Here is an 11,415-nt window from a genome sequence, read left to right as displayed (position 1 = left end):
TTAATTAGTGGCTCAACATTTTTAGAAGCAGGAAAACCTCAGCAGAGGCTCAGCAATAAGGCTGTGCTGGGTTAGGGAGGAGGAAGAAGTGACTGAGCTGGCATTTGCTTGCGGTGTTCTGTCTGCTGGAGAGTTATCAGCATCTTGCCCCTCCTTTCCAGCACATGAGGAAAGAGAGTGAGGGTCACTTCCCCCTATCTGCCTTGTGCCCAGGGCAGCACAGGACAGCAATTCTTCTCTTTATTAGAAAACAAGCACCTCTCAGTACCCAAAAACTCTCATTTTCTTCTCATCAGTCTGCTGGAGCCGTTTCTCCTGGCTGTCAGCTGTCAGCCCACAGAAGTCCCTTGCTGACTGATTATGTGACTGACTTCATAACAGCAGTAAGTGCTGTCCCTTTTAAAAATAGCTGCTCCTCTGTACATTTTCCATTTTGCAGAAGGTTTTTATTTCCAGCACGTTTGTTTCACACAACCCTGGCTTGGTCAGGCGGGAAAGCACGGATGCACTCTTGCCATGCCAGAAAATAATGCTGCATGGCTGGGCATAATCCTTCTGCCTACCCTGGGATCTGCCTCCTAGGAAAGTTTTGGGGCAACAATACACTCTGATCCATGCATGTTTATAGAGTATTATTCCTGCTTCATCACCCCGCGATTTCCTCTTGCTTCCTTTTTTGAGTGGACAAGCAGACCTGGGAACCTGATTAAAAGATGGAAAATTGGAGCTGAAACTAGGCCATCAGATAAATCCTTTCCTGTAATAAGCAGGGAGGTGGAGTACCAGCCCTTAACCACAGCCTTTGTCTCCCAGCATTTGTATGCCTGTGTGCACCCATCCTCAGCGCCAAAACAAACCCACCCCCCTCCTGCCCCATCCCCACCCCTGCACTCACCGCCTTTCATTAATGGGATTAAAATAAAAGTGGTTCATGCTGCCACAGAGAAACACACTGGAGAAAGCAGCAGCCCGCAGTGCCAGGCGCTGTGCATCCCTCCAAAAAGCCCTGCCAGATGCAAAGGGGTTTGGGCAGGGGAATGTGCTGCCACCCTGCCCAGCTCCACCCATTCCAGTGGTCCAGCCTCCACTCTGGGTGCACTGCAGAAGGGTTAATCAGCCTGAAAAAAATCCTGGTAACTTTCCCACCACTGTGGAGATGTCCTTTAACCCCTGCTGCTGCCTGTCTGGACCTCTGCACCACATGCTCCCCTCCCTCCTCTTCCTCGTTAGCAGTAGAAGTGTCACAGCACTTGCTGATAATTGACTGGGCCCATGCTGGGAATTCGAACCTACATTTCAAAGAGCTTGTTAACGTCCTTTTCCAGCTCTTTGAACTGTTTTGCTTTATTGTAGGTTAAAGGAAACACACGGCTTCTTCCTCCCAGAGCCTCTTTTGATGGGAGTGTGGCCCATCAGAGCTGGTGGGTTTTTACCAGCAATGATGTTGGTAGCATGGTGCTGCTAAGTGGCATGTGATGATGCATTTTGGGGCAATCAAGCTGCCCCATGAATTCAGAGGGGATTAAACACAAAGAAATGGTCCAAAGGTGGCCAAGGGACTGGCAGAAGTACGTGACATCGCTGTCCTGACATGACATGGGGGGGTTTCAGCCAATGGAGAACATATGAAGGACCACAGGTTATGGGTTTCTCACCCAGAAACTGGGTTCAAGCCCTTCTACCATGCTGGACTTTCTGGGTGGGCTTGAATACACGAATGACAATTTTTATGAAGTGTGTTTGAATGGGTGGTTTAAGTCACCCTGTGACCACAGGGCAGTAGAAAGAGGTTGTCCTGGCTTTCCTCTACATTACATGAAAGCCAGAACTTGTGTCACCCTACAAAGTATCAAAGAAAGACCAGAGACCACCTGTTTTCAGACAGATCAGTGAGCTAAACCATCCCATCAGGCCATGCAGCCACTAAAAAAAATGCACAGCTGGACAAGGATGGTTGCCTGCAAAATGAGCACTCCAAGTCCCTCTTCCCAGTAGTATGTGGACTCTAAGAGTGATGGCTGCATCCATCTTAGGTTCAAAACCAGTGTTCTGAAGGCTCCCAAGTACCTCTGAGCATCTTGCCTACTTACAGCCTACAGCTTGGCCCTGGCTGGTCTGCTGTGAAGATAAATGTGTGTAGGACTGTGACATGTTGGACTATTAGGTTAGACAATGTCCTGAAACACAAGCTCTGTCTCACCAGACCTGTCACCTGCATTGGTAGCTCTCCACTGACCACGGGGGTCATCCTTAGGCCTGTGGTGAATTCTCTGACCTGTTAATCTGCTGTGTCTGTCAAAGGTAAGAAACTCCTGAAGAGGCCGTAGCTCTTCATGTGAGATTCACTGAGGGAAGCAGCTTCTGGTTTGGTCCTTACCTGCAGTCTCCTTTGCAGGAACACAGGGGGCAAGGTTTTCCCCTGTCTTGCTCCTAATCCTAATCACTAGTGCAAAAATCCTTCATTTTCCCCAGAAGTATTCATTCACAGAAATTTTCTCATTTAAATTTTTAATGAAGTGATTGTTTGCCTTCAAAAACCCCCCACACAACAGCTGCCTGCTTGTCAGAGTGCCATCTGGGACCTGCATCCCAGAGACTGCAGAGGTGAAAATCCTCTTGAATAAACAGGAAGGGGGGAGGGCATGGAACATATACCTATGATATCCCATGAGAAATGCCTGGATAACCCATGGTGGCAATCATGTCACAATGCTATTTTTACCACTGTTTGTTAAATGTCCTGTGGCAGCACCCTCAGCCTCCCAAGGCAAACACTACTCTATGTCTAAATTGGAAAGGATCCTGCCCCAGGGATCCTGCAAACGATATCCAAAAAAGGATACTGTCACAGAAGATATGAGATGATTAAGACAGTGTTTCAGTTAGTTTTCCCCAAAACTCATCACAGCGTCATACTTTTTCCTTGGTCATTTTAGGAACTCACAGTGACTCCATCAGGTCCCTATCTACTTGCCATAAGACTGCCCTAATGGTGTGTCAAGCCTTTTGAGAAGTCCAGTGGGCTTCTGCCTTTGGAATTTATTTCCCAGCTGGGTTTGAATTCCCCAGTGAGACAGCTTTTCAGCCCAAAACATTCCCCATAAGAATATTCTTGTCTCTACTTTTGCTCCTCAGCTACTCAGAAAGTAGAAATATACATTCACACGTAAGCACGCCAGTCTCTGATCCACAGAAAAAGTGAAGACACTTGGTGATGCCAGGGACAGAGGTGCTGTTCTGGGAAAGAACACTACGAGGCTCACAATGGGTTTGGGGTTCATTGTTTTGTGGGAAAAGTAGGGGTTTTCTGAGGCGACTCTGCAAATATGATTTGCTGAGTTTCAGCACCCCAGAAAAGCACTGGTAGAGTCATAAAATCATAGAGTGATTAGAGTTGGAAGGGCCCTTAAAGATCAACTAATCCCAGCTCCCCTGCCATGGGCAGGGACACCTTCCATTAGACCAGGGTACTCAGAGCCCCATCCAGCCTGGTCTTAATCATTTCCAGGGATGAGATGTCCACAACTTCTCAGGGTAACCTGTGCCAGTGCCTCACACCCTCACAGCTTCCCTCTTCTGAAGCTAAAAGTCAGAGCTAAGAAAAATGCATTTTTCCAGTATCTCAAAGCAGAATGGAAGCCCCACAGCTGGCAGGGATCCTAGTGTCATCAAGGGAATACTGAAATCACTGTAACAGCCCCAGAAGCATAATGGAAGTGAGGTGGCAATTCCCTTCTTTTCTCTCTGCAAGCCACAGCAGAGGAGAGAGTCCCCAGGACAATCCTCATGTCAGGCATGGCCCCATTTCAGTGCCACAGATCCCTGTATTACCTGCTGCAGAAGAGAAGTTAGTAGCCCAGTCTGAAGCATCAGTTTTACATGGTGGAGCAGCTATGCAGTTTCCAGCAGAGCTCTGGAGCCAGCCAAGCACCATTAGCCTAGTTTTTCAGCCAAGCAAGGAAGTCCTGGCTCCTGGCAGGCTTATTAGCTTTGGCACCGAGCTCCTCTGACACCCAGCCAAGGCATTCTGGCTGCAGCTGGACCTGCCTGGCTTCTGTCCCACAAGCTTGGGTCTCTCCTCATCACACCTCCCTACGCTCTTGGTTCAGCTTGAGAAGCACAAGACTGTGTGCCTGACCACCTGAGCCATGGGGATGGCTAGAGACTTGAGATTAGAGAGGCTGTTCAGACTCCAAACCTCTCGTATATCCAAAGATCCCTAAGGTTCAAACACTTCCTAGCAAAATACTTGGTTTTTCAGGAGCAGATTTTCCTTCCGTCTTACAAAGGTGGTACTGAGCATAAGCAGGGATGAACAATTTGTTATATTTGCTGTTATCACTTATCTTCCCTCCTTCAAACTCTCAAGATACGTTTGAAAGCCTAAATAAAAGCTGCATGGCTCTTCCCAGGGATTGAACTAATCTCAGAAGCAGTCTGAAGAAAGGACAAAATCCCTGAATCTGACAGGTTCTAGAGATCCACTATATACTAGATCTTCCCTGATGATTGTGAAACTACACTCGGTATCAAATCATAGAATGGTAGAATGGTTTGGAAGGGACTTCAGAGACCATCCAGTTCCAACCCCCCTGCCATAGGCAGGAACACCTTCCACTAGACCAGGTTGCTCACAGCCCCGTTCTGCCTGGCCTTGAACATTTCCAGGCATCAGGCATACACAGTTTCTCCAGGCAACCTGTGCTACTGCCTCAGCACTTTTATAACAAACACAGGTTTCCTTATGTCTAATCTAAATCCACACCCCAGCTTCTAATCTGAATGTTCCCTAGCTTCAGCCTGAGCAGGTGACTCCTCATCTTTACCCCCGCAGATGTGGTAGCGAGGTCACAAAATTAATGACTGACAGGGAACGATGCTGAGTATCAGCTATGTGTGAATTGCTGAGCCCCTGCTGAAGGCTGGTTCCCTCATTAACCAACTTCCATCCCCAGGCACAGCTTGGGATGCAGCAGATAGCGTTTTTATCAGCTTTGCAGAAATTAACTGGGGGATCTGCTCTTCTCCCAGGTGCCTGCTACATGCTGCAGGTAAAACAGGGAGCAGACAGCATGCACAGAAAACAAAGGGGATGCTCTGTTCCAAGGAGATAAGAACAGAAATTGCCCCATGACAATGACCTTGGTCACAAATTGCCCCATCACCAGGTAAATAGTGCTGGCAAGAGACAGAGCTCCCGCTAGCCCTAGTCAGCATCTCCCTGTATTGGGACAGGCAGAAGTGAGATTCAGGAGGGAATGGGGCTCTGGTTAGGGTGGCAGCCTCTGGATAGATCCCCTTCACAGCCATGGCAGTAAAAGTGGTGCTGCCAACACACCAAACTGCTAAGAGGGATGTCAGGGTGACACAGGTTGTCACTGCCTGTTCAGAAGTTGCATGCATTCGAGGGGGAAAAGAAATTATTAGATACAACTTCTTTTCATAAATAGTGAGACTTCTTCTGTCCTTGAGATGACTTTGTTAGGAAACCATGACACTGCACCTCCTCGTGGTGGTGGGTGCCACTTTTCTGCCAGGAGGAGGGTGCAATGTTAGCATCATCAGGAATGCAAGCCATTGCGAAATACAAAGCATGGAAAGTCTCCAGGCATTCCCGAAGCCAAAGCCTGGAGATCTCGTATGAGTGTTTGCACATCACTTGGTCAGGCAGTGCCTGTCAATTTCCTGTAATATCTATATTAATAGGAGTCAGCCAGACCTCCAGAGAAGTAGCATAGCCACCAAATTCATCCATGCAAAGATATGGCACTGCACCAGATATGGCACATCTACCAGAGCGAAAGGCAATGGCACTCGGAAATGAAGGGGATCACCCACATTCTTTCCACCCCAAAGATAGGCAAAAGCACTTTCCTTCTGATCTACCTTGTCCAAGGAGAACTGATTTTTCTGGGGGCAGGGAATGAGTTGCAATTAAGATTCAGCCTTTGCCTTAAGTTAACTTCTTTCTGGCATGAAAGTTTAGGTGAGCTAGGGTGTAAATTGTTTCAAAACCAAGTTAGATGTTCAGCTCATTCAGTAGATCCTTGATGGGCCAAGGCAGTCTGGCTCAGGCTCTGAAATCTCCAGGCCTGAGGTTCACAGGCATCTTTTTAAACATTTCATACATACAAAGGGACTGTAAGTTCAGGATTAGGCTGACCACAGGATGCGCTCAGCAGGATCACAGCCAGTCACTCGGAAATCCCTGACAGAGCTCTCTGGTCCCTGTTTGGAAGAAGGCAGCATGGCAAGGTGGATGGAGCTGAGAGCTAACCATCTGCAGCAAGGGGGAATCGTCTGCTGTAATGGCATCTGTCAGATCAATAGGCCTGGACAACTCACTGCCAGGAGCCATCAAGAGATGACCTGAAGAGTCATCTACATGGAATCTAACAAGTCTTGGGGAACCATGGGGAAAAGGAATGGGCTGGCACAGGGCTTAGATCATGGCAATATTGGCAGAATAGAAGGGAACAACCAGAAGGGTGAGCACCATCCATTCTTAGCAAAACAACAGAGCGGTTAATTTGGGATTTCATCAATGAGCTTGCAATCTGGACATATGTCTATAAACAGTCAGTGGCAGAGCAGGAAACCTTCATCAGCATTCATCACACTTCAGCCCCTGAGCCTCTGCTGATAAAGGCAGCTGTGGCAGTGTCATACCTCGCTGTTCCTCCAAGGTATTCTGCTTTTTTCTTCTAAACTGCATTTGATAAGATTACCAGAACATGCATTAAATGGTGTCAGAACTGGCCCCTTGACAGATCTTGAAACATGTCTGTAACAGGATGGGGTTGTAAACCTTTTCTTAACAGAGAAGGCAAAAAGTGGACAGCCATGGAGAAGCAGACAGGAGCAAGTCCAGGCATGGAGGATTAAAGGGTTCAAAGCCCAGATGCAGGCTCAGGAAGATGGACTGGGAAGGAGGCACTGGAAGGAGGTGCAGAAAGACTTTAAGGGGACTGAGAAGCAGATGGGGTTTGTAGGAGCAGTTCAAAGGTCTCTGGGATGGGAAATGTACTGGGCTGATATATAGGTACATCCACGGAAGGAGAGAGAGTCAATGGGGTGTCAGTCTGGGAGACAAATACCCTGACAGAAGCTATTTCACCCCTAAAGGGTAAGAGGCTGCCTTGAACTGCAGTGAGCTGGGGATGGGTGAGTGCCAGCCAAGCTGATGTGTCAGAAGAGGCTGACAAAGATCTTGGAGTATCCAAAACAAAGAAAGGTCTCACAGAAAGGACTCCTTGTTGCCTTAGTAGACAGCAGGCAAGGGCTGCTGGGAGGTGATGGGTCAATTCTGCTGGCCACACACCAGGGGCTGGGGAACTCAGAGAGGGCCAGAGATTAGCTGCACACATGTCAACATAAAGGTTTAGGAACATAACCTTATTCATCAAAGAGAAGGCTGAAAGGGATCACTGCATATGAGTATTTACTTAGGGAAAAGCTGTCTGATAGGCAGAGAAGGGGAGGTTCTTCAGCCAGGCTGATAATGGGAACAAGACATGATAGGTGGAAGATAGAAGTAGATTAATTCAGTCTTTGAAGTGGACACCAACTCACTGCTATGAAGGTAATTAAATATTGGAAAAGCTTATCAGGGAGGCTGCCAAGTCACCAGGGCTTCCTATGTTGAAATAAAGATTAGATATCTACAAAAGGAGATGCTCTAATCCAATTTCTGGGAAAAGTCTATTTTTCTGTACACATAAGGTCAGATAAGATGATCCTTGTGGTGCCTTTTGACAGTGCAGTCTGTGAATTCAGGAAGCATAAATTCCCCTGTGTAAGGAACCATCTTCATCTGGTACATGACGTGTTAGGCAAATCAAGGGGAAATACATAACACAGGCTGAGATCCCAGCTCATAAAGCCAAGAGCATGCAGCCAATGCTGGGAAGAGAGCTCAGAAATTCCTGGCTCTTTTCCTATTAGCCTACTGGAAGACAGATAAGCCTCCACATTTCTTCAAACCTCACATGAATTGCAGAACTACTTAGAAGGGGTTGGTTTTCCCTGGTATATATATTGCAACAGCAACAAAGAGATGCAGTCTGACTGTGCTGAATTGATAAAAGCTGGAAAGGGTCCTCTACCCCAACAAAATCTGAAATCTTGCTGAGGATATGAGCAAGAAAGGACTCACCTGCTACTTGGCAGGGACAGCATGCAAACATAGTCCTGCAACAACTCAGTGGCAAAATGTGCCAGAGGGAGAAACTCTTGAAAGTGTGTGTGTTTCTTCCAGCTAACTTTGAAGGGAATCAGGGGTGGTTGGCACACAGGGTGACATTAACACGTGAGACCACGAAAGCCAGGTGAGATGAACTCCAAAGAGCCAGAGGAGGCCCAGACTGAAGCAGTCACAGCAGACAGATATTTTTCTAAGGCAAAGGGCTCTCTCTGACTGTTTCTCAGCAGTGAAAATGGATTTTCCACATAATCCATCTAGAGTAATCTACAACTTCATCTAAGAAGAAAAGGAAATTTAAGAGAGGCTGAAACTGCCTGCAAACACAGGTTGCTGTGTGGTCTCCTACACTGTCTGACTGGAGAGGATGCTAAAAAATCCCAATTCAGCAGTGTCACAGATGAGGTGTGATAGCCAGAAGTCCAGACTGGTGATTTTCCTTTTTTTTTGTTTCTTTTAATGATATATCTCTGAGAGGAAAATTTTAAAAAGGGGGGGAAGGTAAAGTTAAGACATGCTAAACAATGCAAAATAATGCCAAAATGTTTCATTATGGACAGAAAGTGAATACCAAGCATTAAGCCACAATGAAGTTACTTTCACTGGTTTCTATTATTTGGTAGATTTTTTTAAGCATCTCACCAAAACCCCCTTGGAAGACCCCTCTTGCTTCAAACAGAAGGGAATTTTTTTTTTATCATTTTGATATCAGTCAGTGAAGCACAAAATCCAATTTCAGTTCAGGTCTCTCGGACAGCCCTGGGCACTGGTGATGCAGAGGCATCAAGCAGGAGCAGAGAGCTGATGGAGCCATCCTAGTGAACACACACACTCTTACACACTGCAGGAGTGGGTTTGCAAAGTCAAATCAGGCAGGGTTTCAACCTTTCCCTCCTCTTCTGCTGTGTCAGGTCCCTGTTCCCAACAGGAAGAGGATTCTTTTTAGCCTCTTCTGCATGATTCCACACAGATCTTTCTCCCATGGGCTGAACTGACTGCAAGGGGACCCTGCTGCCAGTGGGGCCTCATCCAGCTGCAGTGGATGGAACTCTGCAGTGACAGGACAAAAGGGACCCTGCAATTGTCAGGGGCTGACCATTACTGATCGCCAGGGGTGGGCCTAGTGGGAGCGAAGGACAAATAAGAACACGTATTGGCCCGATCAAAAGACCCCCTGCCCCCCCAGCAAATGCCCAAGATGGTAAGTGCTGTTCCCCAGAGTGATTTCCTTGACTCCAGACACAGCCCTGGATTCTCAAGAAGCTTCTAAGCTGGGGCTGGTTTCTAGCAGGCCCCAGTGGATTTAACTTCATGAAGCCGACCAGTTTCCCATGGAATTTATGTGACTTTGTCGCATTGCCATGGTTCTTCAGCAAGAAATTACTCACTGCATGAAGAACCACCTGTGTGTGAGAGAGAGAAGTAATGAGGAGAGAAAGAGAGAAAGAGAGAAAGAGAGAAAGAGAGAAAGAGAGAAAGAGAGAAAGAAAGAGAGAAAGAGAGAAAGAGAGAAAGAGAGAAAGAAAGAGAGAAAGAGAGAGAGAAAGAGAGAAAGAGAGAAAGAGAGAAAGAGAGAAAGAGAGAAAGAAAAGACTAAAGCAGTGCCCCTGTCACTCCCTCTCTGTCCAGGGCTTTCTGCCACAGCAGAGATGGAATTACAGTGCTGGAGGAAACTCAATGAAATAATGATTACCCTTTGGATTTAATTAGCACAGAGCTGAGGCGGTGTTGAACAAGCATGTCTGTACATCAAAACATTCCTCGTGGCGCCGGGAAGCTCAGACCCAAACCGCTCGTGCCTGCCAGGCTCAAACCAGGAATGGAGGGCAGAGACCTGGCTGTTTGTTCCCTGCCCATGATGCCAAGCCAGTCCAGGGCACATGCCTCGCCAAGGACATGGGGTTAGGGATGGCCCTTCAGCCATCAGATGGGTCTGTGGCTGGAGGGCCAATCTGATCCTCCAGGAGCACTTTGTCGTGCTGTGCACTGCACAAACTTACTGAGGATGCCATCCCCCCTCCCAAAAGACTGGGTGGTGCTGCAGGGAAGACCATCTCATCATGGGGCTTCATGTCCCCTATCCTTCAAGGTACATCTCCCACAGAGAAATAAATTCCACCCCCCATGCAAAAAAGCTGCCTGTTATTGACACGTCACAGGGAATTAGGATGAAGAATGGAAGTATTTCCATGCTTGAGACATGGGAGAACCATCCCTGAGACATCCAGCCTTCTCCAGCAGCCAGGTGGCGACAGGACAAAGGGACTGGGAGGACTGGGAGAAAGCCTCAGACATGGAGCAGGGCTGTAATGGAGGCTCAGGAGGCAATTACAAACTCACCTCCTGTCCGAGTGTCCCTCTATGATTTGATTCCAAGAAAAACACTTCTAGAAAAGCTGATTTCCCTCTTCTTTTGGCCACAGGCTTTGTTTCGGGTGCAGGACAAAACCTCAAGTGAACGGTGCTCAAGGAGGCTGGAAAACCCAGCAGGACCAGGAAGTTCACAAAAGCTCTTATCCCCAGGTGCTTGATATCCCATGTTTTCCAAAACCAGTATCTTCCTTTTCCCACTGGGGAAACTAAGGCAGAAAGCACACAGCTGGGATCATCATGCACCCATAAGACTTCCCACTACACCAAACAGCAGCAGGAATAAGATCCTGCCTGTTCATTCACAATGGACACCTTGCAAGACCAACCCTGCAATTATAGGGACCAGTAACAGAAAGATGTTGGAGGTGAGTAAATTAAGGTAGGATTGATTCACTTACAGAGAGAAAAAACAAGCACTCAGAAGGAATGGCAGGTCTTGGGTTTCTCAGCAAGGTTGCTGAGACCAAGAAGGGAAACACAGCTCTTTTAATTTTAATTGACTCTTAATTTTAAAAGATTTCATGCTAATAGCTATAATTAGACCAAAGCTTCTGCTCAACCACAGTCAGGGAGATTTTAGAAATTGCTTCTTTCATACCCATGGAACAGGAGCTCAGCAGTGACGTGTGAACAGCACTTGACCACTTCTATCCTAATTTTCTGTCCAGTCCCTGCATCATAGAATCACAGAATCATAGAATGGTTTGGCTTGGAATGGACCCTAAAGATCATCTGGTTCCAACACCTCTGCCATGCACAAGGACACTTTCCACTAGACCAGGTCACTCAGGGCCTCGTTCAGCCTGGCCTTGAACACTCCAGGGATGGGATTTCCACAGCTT

The sequence above is a fragment of the Aphelocoma coerulescens genome, chromosome 1, assembly GCF_041296385.1.
Source record: "Aphelocoma coerulescens isolate FSJ_1873_10779 chromosome 1, UR_Acoe_1.0, whole genome shotgun sequence".
Taxonomy (NCBI): Eukaryota; Metazoa; Chordata; class Aves; order Passeriformes; family Corvidae; genus Aphelocoma; species Aphelocoma coerulescens.
This window is presented reverse-complemented; position numbering follows the sequence as displayed.